The sequence below is a fragment of the Gadus chalcogrammus genome, chromosome 1, assembly GCF_026213295.1.
Source record: "Gadus chalcogrammus isolate NIFS_2021 chromosome 1, NIFS_Gcha_1.0, whole genome shotgun sequence".
In the NCBI taxonomy this organism is placed as follows: domain Eukaryota; kingdom Metazoa; phylum Chordata; class Actinopteri; order Gadiformes; family Gadidae; genus Gadus; species Gadus chalcogrammus.
The window spans coordinates 28,373,664-28,391,163 of NC_079412.1; the positions used below are offsets into that span (position 1 = coordinate 28,373,664).

Sequence of the window (17,500 nt, forward strand, 5' to 3'; positions counted from 1 at the left end):
ACATAGCCTACTGGATGTTGTTGCAAAGTGGCCTGGATCTTCAGCTACCCATGATTCGCGCATTTTAATGGTGAGCGGTCTGAGGCAGCTTTTTGAGATGTACCAGTTGGGTGTCACTTGCTGGGTGACAGTGACTATCCATGCAAGACGTGGCTCTAGACACCCTACCTCAATCCACAACCGGGAGCACAGTTCAAGTGTAACATGTAAGTGATTACGCAGATTACGTATAGTCCTATGCTATGCGTAAAACACATCGTATTGGCTCTTTGCGAGCACACAAACATACACGAATGTTGTGGAGAGAGGAATTGGGCAGATGAAACGTCGGTTTCATGTCCTCCACGGCGAAATACGCCTCACCCCAGAGAGGGCAAGCACAGTAATCACTGTATGTGCCATTCTACACAACCTTTGCAAGCGGAGGAACATTCCACAGCCAGACGATAATGATGATGATGATGATGATGATGATGATGATGGCGATCAACATTACAAGGAATTTGGCCGTGTGGAACCGAGTGGACAGGCATTTAGGGATCACTTTGAAAACACATTTTAGGTAAACACCTTGGCACAAATCAGTCAACACTTGGGTAGTTCGTAACATTTATTTTATTTTAGATTTTACGTATTTGTATTGTTTGCTTTCTCTCTCTCTTGAACGTGCAGGCTACAACGTCATTATCGTGGTCTGCACAAAATTGTCATCATGCGTGTATTCTGCTAACTGCACTATAACTACTTATGTAATAGGAATTCATTTCTAGCCTAGGCTATTTCCTTGTTTTTCGGTGATTCAGTGGGCTCGTCTGAACAACCAATCACCGAACTGACCGCTTCTAAACTCGTGCACGAGAATTGACGTAATCCATAGCAACGGCGCGTCACTCTTAGTTCACTCTTTGTGATTTATCCTTAGTAAGAGTAGGTCTCAGCGGCTTTGTGAATAACTTTTAAGAAAAAACTCCTACGTAAAATGTTTTAGCGCGAGTTAGGAGCACTCCTAGCGGTAAGATAAAATGCTTTGTGAATACGGCCCCTGGTGCTTTCAGCTCATCATTTCTGTCACACAGACGCACAAACATGCCTTTGTGAGTCAACACACATACACACACACACACACACACACACACACACACACACACACACACACACACACACACACACACACACACACACACACACACACACACAAAGACACACACACAAAACACACACTAGTGAACCGCAACATAACAGAAGCTGCGATTTTGATCAATGTTTCCTAAATGCAGTCAGGCTCTCATTCCTTCTGAAGATAACAGACCAGGGAATACCGAAAAAGTGCCGAAAAGGTCCCGGGTTCAAACCCCGATGTCTGCCGTCTACCTGTAAGCTTGGCTGAGAACCCGGCCCTCCCCTCCACCTGCCCGTTCACGTCTCTGAATCAATTCACCGCGAGTCTCCCCGGATGAAGCCGTCTGCCAAATAAACCGACTCGGATTTCTGTCCGTCCCCGATCCCAAGGGTGGGAGAGTACTGAAACCTCGCCAAACAGTTAATGCTCAATCAACTGTGGCAAAGCCGCTGTTTTGATAGACACTCGTGGATTAGACCAAATCACTGAGCTCAGGGTAACTATTAAACTGCTCCTCTCAACGCAGGCCCAGCAATCAGGGCCGGCACAACTTTTAGCAATTACTCTACTCGACAGAAACCAGCGAGGGTGAAATCGGCGTAGTGTAAGGTCTAAGTTCTGGTGGGGGGCTGTTGGTGGGTGGGACGGTGGGTGGATGGGCGGGGGTTTGGGGGGGGGGGGGGGCCCTATTACCTGAACACATGGTAGGGCCCGGCCACAAATCCCCCAAAGGGATTGTAGGACCACACGCTAAAACCAACAGCCGACCAGACCCGCACCGGTGTGACTGCCACACCGCTAATCCATGCCGACACACACACACACACACACACACACACACACACACACACACACACACACACACACACACACACACACACACACACACACACACACACACACAAGTACGCACACACACACACACACACACACACACACACACACACACACACACACACACACACACACACACACACACACCAGACGCATGCATACAACACGACCCCCACACTCTCCAACTTCCAATTCCACCTACACCCTAACACCCCCCACCCCGTCAACACCCACTAAACCCCCCCGAGGCTCAGGGCGCTTAAGTCACGAGGGCAGAGATGAACAGCACAACTCAAATATGACATCTACACGCAAAAGGCCCTCGGTTTAACGTGCAAATGGGTGGACTCAACCCTGCAGTTACACAGCCTTGCAATCACACAAACACACACGCAGAAACACACAGACACACACGCCCACACACACTCTGCATTCACTCAGACGTCTCCAGTACTCACTGTGCTGGCGCTCATGCCGCCAACTTAGGGGACCTGGTTGGCTGAGTCGAGGCCGCTGTATTTCACCGGGTCCTTAGCAATGAGTGTTTGACAGGAGTAACAAGGGAGTATTCCACATCTCTCTCTCTCTCTCTCTCTCTCTCTCTCTCTCTCTCTCTCTCTCCCCCTCTCTGTTATCCAGCCATCTCTGTGTGCCTCCGTCTCTCTGCTGCTGTGTGTCGCTCTGTTTGGGCCTGCGGTCGGACGGAACGCGTCCCTCCTCCCCTCCTCCCCCCCTCCCCTCCTCCCCCCCTCCCCCCCTCCCCTCCTCCGGAGCAGCTAAAGGAGCGACCGGAGACTCACTGAGGTGACATATGTCGCCCCAAGCTGCTCTGCCGGCCGGAGAACGCCTCAGCACTAAGCCAGTGACAATGACCAGGACAAAGCCTGCTCCACGGGTGATGAGGGGGCGGTGAGGATGGCCCTCTCTCTCTCTCTCCCTCTCTCCCTCTCCCTCTCCCTCTCCCTCTCTCTCTCTCTCTCTCTCTTCTCTCTCTCCCTCTCTCTCTCTCTCTCCCTCTCCCTCTCCCTCTCCCTCTCTCTCTCTCTCTCTCTCTCTTCTCTCTCTCCCTCTCTCTCTCCCTCTCCCTCTCCCTCTCTCTCTCTCTCTCTCTCTCGCTTCTGTCACCTCTATACTCTTTACTTTGCTCTCATGCAAACGTCTCTCTTTTTTCCCCCTCACTTTCTCTCTCTCTCTTTCTCTCTCTCCCACTCTCTCTCTCTCTCTCTCTTCGTCTCTTTACTCCTTGCGCTCTCATGCTAACCTGTCTCTCTTTGTCCCCCTCGTCTTTCTCTCTGCGACCCTCTCCATCCACCACGTTGACCTCACTGTCTCTCTTTGTCCCCCTCGTCTTTCTCTCTGCGCCCCTCTCCATCCACCACGTTGACCTCACTGTCTCTCTCCATCCACCACGTTGACCTCACTGTCTCTCTTAGTCCCCCTCGTCTTTCTCTCTGCGCCCCTCTCCATCCACCACGTTGACCTCACTGTCTCTCTCCATCCACCACGTTGACCTCACTGTCTCTCTCCCACTCATCTCTCTCACTCTCTCTGACTCTGTCTGTCTCCTCTTTACTATCTCTCTCTCTCTCTCTCTCCCCCATGCATCTCTCTCTCTGTCCGTCAACTTTACTCTCTCTCTATCCCTCCCTCTCTCCCTCTCTCTCTCTCTCAATCTATCCTGACCCCCACTTGTACTCCCATGTTTATGAGTGATTTCAATGCAGCGTTTCTTTGACTCAAGTCACCCTTCCACTCTCTCTCTCCCCCCCCCCCACCCCCCCCCCCCCCCCCCCCCCCCCCCCTACCCCCCCCCCCCCTCATCCTCTCTCTCTCTCTCTCATCTCTCTCTCTCCTCTCTCTCTCTCATCTCTCTCTCTCTCTCTCTTCAATCAGCTAGGACATTCCATATGTAAGAAAGAGGAACTGGCTTAATCACTGCTGTGCATCTCTCTCTCTCTCTCTCTCTCTCTCTCTCTCTCTCTCTCTCTCTCTCTCTTTCTCTCTCTCTCTCTCTCTCTCTCTCTCTCTCTCTCTCTCTCTCTCTCTCTCTCTCTTTCTCTCTCTCTCTCTCTCTCTCTCTCTCTCTCTCTCTCTCTCTCTCTCTCTCTCTCTCAATCAGCTAGGACATTCCATATGTAAGAAAGAGGAACTGGCTTTAATCACTGCTGTGCATCTCTCTCTCTCTCTCCCCCTCTCTCTCTCTCTCTCTCTCTCTCTCTCTCTCTCTCTCTCTCTCTCTCTCTCTCTCTCTCTCTCCCTCTCTCCCTCTCTCTGGTCACCATACGCACCATGTCTTATCAAAGTGCTTGAGGGGGGTTTTTAATAGCCGCAGATAGAATGTGGGTCAGTGTGCTGTGTGGGTGAAACGGACACCATTCTCTCTAACGGCAGCAGGCATCTTAAGCCACTTGGTTTTGTGCCTTTATAAGGTTTCCTCACTCCAAAACGAGCGAGGAGATTTAGGGCCTTGTGCGTTATTTATGCTGTAAAGCCGGCTATGTAAAGTCTAGACCCAAAGCACGTAATTATAGTCCCCCAGAAAACAACGTATGTCTATGTCATCGCTCTGAATGGGCTGTGCTCACACATCTGAGGAAACCTGCCTTTTGTAATCATATGGAGAAAAGAAAAAAAGGAGAGAAAAGCTGACGCTAAATGATCTCTTATCCGTCCAAACAAAGCCTGTTGTAGAAGTTAGACTGTTGGGGCAGGAATACACAAAGCTAAATGCATATGTCAAGCTGCTCGGGCTGTAGTGTGACTTTGCTTACATTGTGTTTCTAGGTAAATAACCTGGCTGAGCTATGTTTTTGAGAGATTGGGGCAGTCGAGGATAATGCCTGAAGGAAAATAAACATGAAGTAGACTAAACCTCTTTAAGGAACAGGATCATAAACGTACTAGGATGTAAAATACGTTAGCCGACTATAAGGTCAACATAAGGTAAACATACGACTTTAGCACTTGGTCTGAACATAATGTGCTGGATACATTCCTCAAGTTGAACACATTCATTGATAATGGGTCTACTCTAACTGGTTTCCTTGAATTAAGTCAAATTATTTAAATAGTTGTCGTTGTTTTGTATTTTGTCATACAATTCTCCAACTGAGATGTTGCCAAGAAAATAGTAAAAGCAGCTAAGCAGTAGTATTTATCGTTGGGGGTTTTAATTAAACCGATTTCACAATTGAAGAGGAGGCTGCACAACATCCTGCACTAGATCAAAACAACGACGCCAGACTCACTAACTTACTTATGAAACAACGTGATTTTATCGACCCAAGAAATGTGATTTGGGAGCTGTGCTTGTTAACGTCCTCTATATGAACTCAATCATCACTTTTGTGTGGGTGTGGAGCGTACACATTTGTACACAAACATTTGTACGCAATTCAACTCTACATAATAGTTAAAAAAACATATGACGAATAACTCCGATACCAGCTCATGCAGTAAACGGAGGTCTTTGGTGGCCGTTGTCTCCATATAAGCCGGACCAGCCCTGAGGAGTCTCCCCGGAGATGTGTTACCCCTCCTCCCTTCCGGGGCAGCAGCGGGGAGAGACCGTGGGACTCTGGACCCGTCCTGAAGCGGCTGACCCGGGCAGCTCCTCTGCTCTACAGGAATTCCTCTGAGATGCCTCACGGTTCCTGTCGCCGGCGTCACAGACAGATTGTAGGTTTGCCTTTTGTTATGATGCACCTCCTGCGAAACCGTGGACGAATGCCTATGGCGTGTTTGAGGTTTTTCTTCTTCTGTGGGTTAATTGCCGTGTTTTCGCAGCGCACTTGTAGCATCAAAAGGTCACAAGGAGGGGATCGTGGCAGAGACTGTGCAGGTGTGGATGGGTGAGACCGGAGGTAATGAGGGTAATGACTTGTCTAATCACAGTGTGATCATTCAAATGGAGGAAGCAACCGCTCATTAAGGCAGCTCTGGCGTCGGCAACTCCTGATTTGATTGTGAAGAAAGTCAGACTGAACTAATATAACTAAAATGTCACGAGGGACAATGAAGGCATCAGGCGTTACAGGTCAATTGCCTCCAAAACAACCCGCTTCAAAAACAGTTTCATTCCCATTGAATGATATACATTTTGAACTCTGAACACTGAGGATTAAGCACAGCCCTTATGTATTATGAATATTTCTGTCTGTATGAATATTTATGTTACATGTTTAATGTTTATTCGAATGTTGGAATGTGTACCAGTGAGCTGTACTGAAAACAAATTCCACCAGCCTGGCTGTGTGGTCATTAAAATAATCAATCAATCAATCATAGAAAAAGAGGCTATTGTAGAAAACAGAGATTACTCTGTGAGCTATTCTACTCAGACAAAAACACTGTTACACAGTGAAGAACGAGAGACTGCTCTGTCAACAGAAGCCAGGGCCGTGACAGGGAAACACCGAGCATGAATTCTTCAAACATGTACGAGCGATGAATGAATCAGATAAAGCGGGCTTTCAAAAGCTCTTGTCGACAGCCAGCGACACGATGTTCTTCTGAAAACAACAACTTTATCCTTTCTGTACTTCAACAAAATCAGGCCAAAGGTATTAACAAACGTCACCCCGAAGAGATCAAGTTTTAAAGTTTAAAGATCAGCTTCAAAGGAAGAAAGCATTGAGAAAAACTCGTTAGGTGTTCCAGGTATGGCGTGGGTGTGTTTGACATCCTGGCCACAGAATGTATGCACCCCATTCAGAGCTGCTTCTTAATACGAGTGCTTAACATCTTGAAAGGAGTTTGGCGTGGTTGTTGATCAGGTGAAAAGAGAACAACTCATCCATGCACAGCGTGGCATGAGAGTCCTTGAGTTGGATCGCAATGGCATGTCCCTCTGTATTGGCTTGTTTGTGGTTATGTGCGCGTGTGTGTGTGTGTGTGTGTGTGTGTGTGTGTGTGTGTGTGTGTGTGTGTGTGTGTGTGTGTGTGTGTGTGTGTGTGTGTGTGTGTGTGTGTGTGAGTGAGTGAGTGAGTGAGTGCGTGCGTGCGTGCGTGCGTGCGTGCGTGCGTGCGTGCGTGCGTGCGTGCGTGCGTGCGTGCGTGCGTGCGTGCGTGCGTGCGTGCGTGCGTGCGTGCGTGCGTGCGTGCGTGCGTGCGTGCGTGCGTGCGTGCGTGCGTGCGTGCGTGCGTGCGTGCGTGCGTGCGTGCGTGCGTGCGTGCGTGCGTGCGTGCGTGCGTGCGTGCGTGCGTGCGTGCGTGCGTGCGTGCGTGCGTGCGTGCGTGCGTGCGTGCGTGCGTGCGTGCGTGCGTGCGGTGCGTGCGTGCGTGCGTGCGTGCGTGCGTGCGTGCGTGCGTGCGTGCGTGCGTGCGTGCGTGCGTGCGTGCGTGCGTGCGTGCGTGCGTGCGCGTGCCTACGTGCGAGAAAGTCACATACACAGAGAAAACACATAGCTGTGTATCGAATTAATGTGTAGCAGCAAAAACAGAAGATGTAGCCTGGTAACTATGGAAACATATTGATGACAAGTCAGTGATAAAAAATGTGGACTTGGAAACTAACTAACATGTATTGGTAAGCGCAGGTACTTTACAGTATCTTCAGTGTGCATGTGCGCGCGTGTGTGTGTGTGTGTGTGTGTGTGTGTGTGTGTGTGTGTGTGTGTGTGTGTGTGTGTGTGTGTGTGTGTGTGTGTGTGTGTGTGTGTGTTTGTTGGACGGTCCGACGGGCGTAGCATGCCGACACGGACCCTTGTTTGGGAACACAACAACACACAATCGCTCCATCTCGTGTGACACCATGCAGCCGACGACTGTGTACACTGATTACCTTTCGGACGGAAAACGTTCCGGGGGATTCCAGCCGCTAAACCACCCACCGTCCCTTCGTCTGGCCGTCCAGGCTGTGCTTATCGTCCATCGCTACGTGTGTGGTCAAAACACTGTGTTCCTGGCGCTGTTGCCTCCAACCCATTACCAAAACAACGTCAACCGATCTCCTGTTCCTGTGTATAATACCTTTCAGAATCAGCAGGAGGAGCACAGTTCACTCCAGGGGAGATCTGAAGCCTTGTGTGGTAATTGCTGTCTGAACTGGGAGGAATGACATGACGCTAAAACCAGTAATATCCAGACATGTCACATCCATTAACCCATAAGTTAACTAACATCCATAAGTTAACTAACATCCATAAGTTAACTCCGGCCATTCCTCTGGCAGCTAACTGCCTCGCTCCGGCTGCCAATGACAACATAACAAAAAAAAGAAGCAGTAATTTAAGGTCAATAGAAGAGTCCTTCTCCTACCTTTAAGGACGACCGCTCCTCATTTATTGTCTTATCTTATCTCCACACTCAAACACCCGGGAAGTTCTGCTAGCACTCTGTCACTGTTGGAGCACAAAGCAGTGATCATAAGCCTGGAACTCACACACACACACGCTCACGCATGCTCTCACACGCACACACACGTAAAACAGAGCCTGCCCCTGACACGTCTTCTGACACATACTACACATACAGAGAAACCTGCAGGCCCAGTATGCAAAGGGCGGCAGGGGCTGGCGCAGAGAAACCACAGAGATGCAAGGAATCCCCGAGAAAAGAAGTGAAGTGTGCCGGCTCGTTTCATATTTCAAAAGACTTTGAAAAGAAGATCTCTCCGCCCCCACGCCAAGAAAAAAGAAAGTTTAAACCCTCATGAAAATCCATAGTCTTTGCTTTCCCCAACTTTTCTGTCAGCGTTCCCGAGGATTCCAAGAATCGCAGCTGATCAGAGAATCGGTTCGGTGGCAGAGTCATTTACATCCAATCCATCTTTAGGTTTTTGTAGGCTACCACCACTCACAATTTTAGGATGCTAACGTTAAAAGCTCCGAGGCTCTCGGCCACTAAACAGTTTGCTGGGGGGGATTTCTTGTTTTGAGGGTATATTTTTGACGTTGCTGTTTGCGTCTGTAGTCCTTTGCGTGGAGCTTAATTTCGTGTTCGGGCTTCATCACTCCTGGAGAGACACGGTCCACTAAGCCTCACAGGGTTAAGTGATTATTTCCTTGAAGAAATCTCTTAATGAGGAACTGGCTTTGGCACGCACCCAGTTCTGTGCATCATTAACTTTTACTACATTAAACTCCATTTAAGCCCCCCGCCGCCACTCCCTGTCAACGCAGACGTCAACCCCCCAAACCCCCCTCCCCCTGCCGTTCATGTATCGGCACGGCGCTCCCGTCAAAACAAACACAAAGCTAATCGGGGTGAGACAGAATCACAAGACACGACCGAATCAATGGAAATTGGAATCAAATGACTTCCAGGCCGCACACTTCAGATAGCGGCAGCGGAGCCCTCGTCTCCTGTCGGGCGCAGTCACCTCGCGGACCAGACGCACGCTAACTACGGATAAGCTAGTGGAGAGGTCGTAAACAAACGACGGATCCTCCGGTGTGTGCATACCCCCCCCCTACCCCCCCCCCGCCGGTAAGATAAAAGCTTCCCAGGGACCGGACGCAGAGAGTGACAATGAGTGGCATTCAACGGCTTAATCAGGGCGATGCGGCGGGAGGAAGACACAGGGACAGGGGGGGGAGAGAGGGGGGAGGCAGACAGTCACACTCGGCTTCCTCACTCGGAGCCCCTGAAGAGAGGTTCTTCACACCCACGGTCTCATACTTTCTCTGACACATTCTCGGTCTCCACCGGGCCACCGCCGGGGAGAGGGGGGGGGGGGGGGACAAACAATGCTTTTCATGTTGATGGAGATTTTAGGGTGGGTATTTCACTGCTCGAGTCAAAAATGCATTAATATTAAAATAGTTATGAGGAGGAAGCTGATAATGGCAGTCAATGTTTATTTGAATAAGGCACAGTCATATTTCAGGTATTGTCTGGCTGGCTGGCACTGCTTTAGAATGCAAGCCTGTGCACTCAGGGTATGATAGGAATAATCACATGCAGGTGCAAAGCCGATATGCAAAGTGCGTCTTTTTCATTTGAATATTTAGTAAATAATGATGGAGTTGTCTTTAATTATTCAAATTGTGAATTTCTGTTACATCAACATGCATTCCTAATCGATCGAACTGTTTGACAAAACCGAACCGTTTGGAAGGGAAAGTATTCAAAAGACTGAGAACGCGTCGGCAACACGCTGCCATCGGAAGTGGGGCCGCACAAAAGGTGCTTCAGACGCTTTGTTCTGCTGAAATAAAACACCTGTTGACACATCGACGGCTGCAGACTTTAGCCTGTTCCTCCCGCTCCTTTCTCCTGACGAACCACAGACAGAGAGAGAAGGATGAGATGAATACAACCGCTTCGTGAAGCTCTAAAGAAGGACAGGTCAAAATAAACTCCTCATTACTTTTTATTATGTTAAAAAGCCACAGCTGTTGGAACTTCCTGACCCTCCCTTCCTCTCTCTCTCTCTCTCTCTCTCTCTCTCTCTCTCTCTCTCTCTCTCTCTCTCTCTCTCTCTCTCTCTCTCTCTCTCTCAGTATTAGTATCTGGCACCACTCAGAGAAACAGAGGAATCTTCGTAAAAAACACAACTAGGCCTGTCCGGTCTTGAACACCCACCCGCCCACTCAACCACACATGCACGCAAACAACCACACTCACACACACACACACACACACACAGGCATACACAGACAAACACACAGACACACCACGTCCATATTTGAAAGAAGAAGATATTGTTTCGCGGTTAACCCTAAAAGAGGGGGCCGGACTTAGACCCCAATCTGTGTCACTCTCTAAACGGGACAGCGATACGGGACGTGGGGGAGACTGGCGGCCCCCAATGTCCTGCTGAACCAAAGGTGTCATGGCGAGGGATCCAAACCCTCTGAGGGTTCCTGACAGCGCTATTGAGCATCATCTGCAAAGATAAGAAAGAGCCGTGATTTTTAATAACTGGCAAATGGTAGACAAATGATAAGCTTCGGATTAACAACAACGTATTTCAGAAGAGAAAGTTGGAATGGAAACTCAAGACATCGTTATAACAAATCGTTATAACACTCAGGGTGACTCAAGGTTTCTGAGGATCTGCACAAACACATTCAGCCAGAACAACGGTTGTGAGCTCTCCTTTCAAACGAAGCTCAGACAAACGTTTCTCAATATCATGACATCTACAGCAAGCTCTGACAGGGACAGGTAAAACACTTTGAACACATCTGATAAGCACTTCCCACTGATTCACACCCCTGTAGTCCTACACCTCACACACACACACACACACACACACACACACACACACACACACACACACACACACACACACACACACACACACACACACACACACGCACACACACACGCAGATACATACACCTACACGTGTGAAAGGCACACATACACACAAACACACCCCATTATATATTTATTTACACATGCACACACACACACATGCACGCACACACACACACACTCACATACACTATAGATGCAGATTACGATACAAGCTGTGGAATAATAAGCCATTTCCACTTAGGTGAGTCAATCTGTCAGAAGCACAAAGAAACAACAGCAGCGTCTTCTTAAAATGCCAGCGCCATCCTCCTCCTCATCTTCATCATGATAAAAGATGATTGATGGAGGACATAGTGTGCTAGACAGAGGGGGCTTTGGGGGGCCGTGGTATTTCATAAGAGCCTATTTCCATTTCATACCATCCCAACGCAGCTCTTTGGAGCTGGGGGGTTGTTTGTTTTTAATAAGGTTGTCCGCACTCTGGCTCAGATCCGGGAATAGGGGCTTGGTGATACTGCTGGGGGTTTGGCTATCACCTTTCATGTTGGTGAAAACAAGTTTGGGATGAAACCTCAAACCGTGTTTGGATTTGAACACAAGCAATGGAAAGACTTACCTACGGAGAAGCACGCGATACACGCCCACCACAGGTTCTGTCGGCTCCATTTCAAAGCGGTCGCTTGGGGAATCTATGAGATATCGTAGCCTAGCCATACGCGTCGGCCTTACCGGTCTCTCTCTCTCACTATGGATGGCCGTTAGGTTCATGTGTGCAGCCATCCATCGGTCGATAGATTCGCACCATCAGCCCTTCTTCACTGATCTTCTCCACACCAATCCGCCTCTATGTGTTATGTTGTTGTTGTGTTGTTGTTGTGGTTAACGGTCATGTGTATCCGTCTATTCACTGAGAACAATTTCCCCAAGGGGACAATGAATGATCGCTCTATCTATCTATCACAGCTCAACTGTCACCTGATTGCCGGGTCTTCCACCTGATTGGCTGGTCTTCCTCCAGGCTCCCTCGCACAACGGAAGTGTGGCAAGAGAGACTGGAGCCCAGGGCGTGAGACACCTCAGTGTCCTCCCTGCAGTCTGGAGATGGATCTTTTGAACGAAGCGTCAGGGCATTGAATGGGAATCTGCATCTTGGAACAGCATCAACAGACTTGTTTCCTGGTCTTTGTTCCCCAGTGAAAAAAGCGTCAATTAAAATGTATTTTAAAAAGGTTTTACAGGGTTTTAAAGTGCTTCCAGCGGTCTGACGTCTTTCACTCGGGGAGCCGGTGCCTCACAACAAACCCAGAAACAAACGTTGCGACAGAACCGACTCGTCTCCTCTGTGCCAAGTTCTTCAGATGACACCAAAGTCTTCACTGCCAAGCTGTCAACAGCATGTGGGACAGCCTGAGTCTGCTGTTTCAATATAAAAACACCAGCAGATACAATTTGGCGGTTGTCATGGCAGGTTGTCATTGTGTAAGGCCGGCTGGTCCCGGGACAAAAATTTTGTGGACTGCAATTACGATTCAAACCCCCTCTCTCTCACCTTTTAATTATTTCAACAGGAATGAAAATTACAGCAGCAACTATGACACTCACAGGTCGGCTGAGTTTTTGTCTTCGAATAAATACATTTGTCAGAAGATAGAAAAGCAATAAAAAAATAATATGAGATTCACCGATGATGTTTAGCTGTTGTGTCCCATACATCATATGAAAGAAGGTTACATTAAAGTTTGTTTCGTAAATGTGTTTGATTGAATATGTGCTCAAAGATTGTGTGATGATGGCCTGAAGGCATTAATAACAGTTCAGTTATTTATTTTGGGTACTGGCGTAGGCTGTGATTATTAGTTTAAAGATCGGTATCAGCCTGGAAAATCTGAGCATCACTATATTGTCTTAATTACGCTAAATTAGATAATTATAAAATGTGAGGGTGTGAAAGGTTAGTGTCTGAATATTATTAAATCTAGTATTTATAAACCACGGTTTTTGAAATCTCTCTTTGAGCAAATATATTTAAATCTGAGCCTGCCAGTTATTTAAAGCTAATAATCTTTTTGGTATCGCATGGCATTTCTAATAATACGATTCTGTGGTACAATTCAAAACAAATGAATTAGCCTTTTTCTATGCACCACTCGATGAGAAGATTGCACCAGTCAAAGAACATATACCATGTTATATATATAAACACGTCAACTGACCAAACTCAGCTTCACATGGAACAGCTGCCCAGGGTTTAGTGTAACATGGCAATGCTGTGATGAATTCTGACTTTTCAGCATCGTATGCGTAAGTATTGACTTACTATCGCACATGATGTTAGAAATAGAGCCATGGGATAAAGTGTGCAGTGCGTGCGTGAGTGCATGTGGGTGTGAGTGTATTTGTGTGTGCGTGTGTGTATGTGTGTGTGTGTGTGTGTGTATGTGTGTGTGTGTGTGTGTGTGCGTTGGGCTGCTTTGACTTGTATCTGCATGCCTCGGTGCTTACTGTACGAGGTTATGTGTGGGTATGCAAAAGAGAAAGTCTGAGAGAGGGAGCGGGCGGGAGTTATGGTGGTCGAGAGAGAGAGAGAGAGAGAGAGAGAGAGAGAGAGAGAGAGAGAGAGAGAGAGAGAGAGAGAGAGAGAGAGAGAGAGAGAGAGAGAGAGAGAGAGAGAGAGAGAGAGAGAGAGAGAGAGAGAGAGAGAGACAGCAATTGAGATTGAGAGAGTGATGGAGAGAGAGAGAGAGCGATGGAGAGAGAGCGAGAGAGAGCGTGAGGGAGGGGGGAGGGGGGAGGGAGAGGGAGAGACATGGGAATTCGGCTCATTAGCATGTGAATCAAATTCCAGCAGCGGCGGAAAAAAATAAAGCAGAGTGTTGTTGAGGAGATCAGCGCTAGAGGACAAGTACCAGTGCACTGTGTTGATAGGGGTCAACCTCAGCCGCCCCTCACAGCGACCCGCTGGTACTGCCTCCAGCGATGGCAGAGCTGATCCTCCACCCGAAACAACAAACACGACAATTACCACGCACGCCCTCTGCGCCGCAGAATTACCCTCCGGGCCCGGGAGTCAGCGCGGAGCGGCGACGGTTTAAAATCATGTCGGTCTAAATAAAGAACCGTACGATAAACACACCAGTTGTCTGGGTGAGGAAACAGCGAACGTAGAATATATGTAAATGGGTATCTTTTTCGACGAGTGTGGTGTGAGTGCGGGTTCACCTCGAGCGAGGCTTCGCCTCCACCTCTCCGGCGTCACGGAGACGCTGCAGCTGAGCTCGGACTCCGAGCCAAAAGCATTTGTGTGAACCTGTTGCTTGTTTCCTCCCAGCCCCGGAGCAAGGCAGCATGTCCCGACATGGTCTCCATGTGTCACAACCAGAGCCCCCCCCCGCCCCCACACACACAACCAACGTTGCCAAACACACGTACTTTCACTTCACGCCACTTAGTGCGCTTCTGTTACCCTGTGTATCTGAACACCACACACTCTTTCTCACAGACATACAGGCAGTCACACACATGCGCACACACGCACAAACACACACACACGCACGCACGCACGCACGCACGCACGCACGCACACACACACACACACACACACACACACACACACACACACACACACACACACACACACACACACACACACACACACACCATTTCACATCTCGTCCTTATTTCTGAATTGGATTTGATGTTTTGATATTATTTTTCAGACCAAGTTTGGTACTCTTGGAGCTCTGAATGCACTATCGTCGTTAGGGTGTTTGGCTCACAGTCATAACTTAAAGGTTCTGGGTTCGATTCCCAATGTCCGCAGTGTGCCTGTAGGTATCCTTGTACCTAGAACCCATCACATTAATCTCAACCCTATTCAATCCCTCACCTTGCATCAGCCCCGCCTGGTCCTCAAGCCTGTTTATACATTCAGGGTAAAAACTCTCCCTGATTGGAGAGGAGTTGTACACGGATTGGTATAAAGAAATGCTCTGGTAGTTAATATTTCTTTAAATATTTTTTTATAAAGTCTGCACAAATGTTGAATAAATAACATGTTTTAATAAATAATTGAGTGTTATTATGGAGTTCATGTGCTTTAATAAATAATACAATGTGTTGAGTCAGAACGCCTGACTGGCTGTATGTGTGTGTGTGTGTGTGTGTGTGTGTGTGTGTGTGTGTGTGTGTGTGTGTGTGTGTGTGTGTGTGTGTGTGTGTGTGTGTGTGTGTGTGTGTGTGTGTGTTTACGTGAGTGTGTGTGTGTGTGTGTTTAATAATGTGAGTGTGAGTGTGAGTGTGTGTGTGTGTGTGTGTGTGTGTGTGTGTGTGTGTGTGTGTGTGTGTGTGTGTGTGTGTGTTTACGTGAGTGTGTAAGTGTGTGTGTGTGTTTAATAATGTGAGTGTTTACGTGAGTGTGTGTGTGTGTGTGTGTGTGTGTGTGTGTGTGTGTGTGTGTGTGTGTGTGTGTGTGTGTGTGTGTGTGTGTGTGTTCGGATTAAAAATAGAGATGGCAGTTATAGGAGGACAGTAACTACAGTTTAAATACTTAAATACTACACTTCACGGAACCGTGTCCCACGGCCTCTGACGATCTCAATATCAGATATCGGACCAGCTGGTGTCGTTGGTGGTGTGAACAGAGAAGGAATAGGAATAAACCAGTCTGGGGCTGACCCCTGAACCCCTGAACCCCTGAACCCACGACCGGGTCCTGTTAGACCAGCTGAAAGGGAAAGGAAACATTTCTGTTTACCTCATAGCAACGCATCGTCCCTGTCAACGAACACCAGGGTATGAACACGCCACACGAGTATTTCCGTACTTCTTTAATAGAAGGGGACGCTTGTCTCCAGCAGACAGTGGGGGCACTGTTCAGGAGTGAAGTGTACATTTTGAATGAAGAGCATTAGAGGAGTCGTCGGGCCGTGGCTCTGCTCGCTGTGAGGAATGCGCTCTATTGTCTATCAGGCTAGCGCTCCGTTAAACTTCCCGGCAGGGGGGGGGGGGGGGGGCATTACGGTAATACGTGGGTGTCCTCCATGCCAGATACCCCAACCGTGGTTCCCTCTCTCGCCGGAGTGGCTCGCGGGAACGAATGTTGTTCCTCCTTTTCAGAAGAGGGGGGCAAAGTTATTTGTGCCCCCAGTGTGAGGTGGTGAAGTGAAGGCCCCCGACAGTTGTCGGCAGTGAAGGTCGCAACCTTTGCCCTTGGCTTCTGGAGGGCGGGAAGCCGGGCGCCCATGGCAACAGGAATGCCCCCCGTCCATAGTAAGACGTTCACGAGGAATGAGACGTTTTATCACAACCTCTGAGTCACGGAGCGCGGGTCGGAGACGGGGAGGAGGGCGGCGACGGCAGACACACGACCCCCGCCAGGGGGGGGTCTGTTTCTAAAACGGTGAACCCCCACAGAGGGGCCGAGGTCGGGTCCCGTTTAACAACACGCCTCGCGTTCCCCGACCACAACACAAGGCGTTCCGAGGTGGATTCCGATGGCGGTTGACAACGCGGTGAGCGTTTCACAGCATTCCGTCGGGAGCATAGCCGGCTTTGGAGGAACTCAATAAACGTTCCCGCTGAGCGTTTTGTCGTCGACGCGCGTCCACCGCCCCTCAGTCGGCAGGGGGCCTTGAACAGGGACAGAAAGGAAGTGTTGAAAGGTGAGACGGAAAGGGCCCGTGATCACTGCGGGACGTCGCGTGGGGGGGGGGGAGCCACAGTCGTCTGCGTGTGTGCAGAACACAGCAGCCGTGAGATCCGAAGAACGACCGCCAAGCCTCTTCCTGTTCTGCGGGTTTTCCTTTCATTAAGAAGCTTCCATGATGTTCTCTTGTGTTATTGAAGCAGAGCCCTGTTTATATTTACTAAGTTAAAGCCGGTTAGACAACACTATCGACGACTGATGTGTTTTCCGTCCTCTTTCAAAGTGACGTCGGTTCCTCTCAAGTGTTTTTCAGCACTGCGGCCAATGCTGGCTGCTTCACTTATTCATGGCTCCTTGGATGTGTGGATTATCTGCTTAAACAGCACTTTTGAATAGTTGATCTGCTTCATTGCTTTCTGCTAGACTATTAGCACTATTATTATGTAAATCCAAGGCTGCTCTCTGGGAAAGCAAATAAGTCTGGACTGGAGTTTTCCCTTTTTTTTTTACACACAATTAATTTCAAACTTAATCCCTTGTGGATCTAAATTCTCTAATTGCTGTTCCAAACTTTGAGCAGATAAATACTACATTATTAAATCTATTTCTATTTCATCGTTACGTATATGTGTGGCTTTGCGTGGCACTTAAGCCGTGCTTACATTCGTGTGGCTGTAAATCATTAACCTCTAATG

The 17,500-nt window shown here is 48.6% G+C and overlaps 1 protein-coding gene across 1 annotated transcript in view; it reads right to left on the reverse strand.

The window, feature by feature from the left end:
* The window catches only part of cntn3a.1 (contactin 3a, tandem duplicate 1), a 70,259-nt gene that overhangs the window by 46,917 nt on the left and 5,842 nt on the right, over nt 1–17,500 (reverse strand). The window contains exon 2 of the mRNA XM_056598442.1: nt 8,213–8,295. The gene's annotated coding sequence lies outside the window, so the exon portion shown is untranslated. The remainder of the gene's footprint in view (nt 1–8,212; nt 8,296–17,500) is intronic.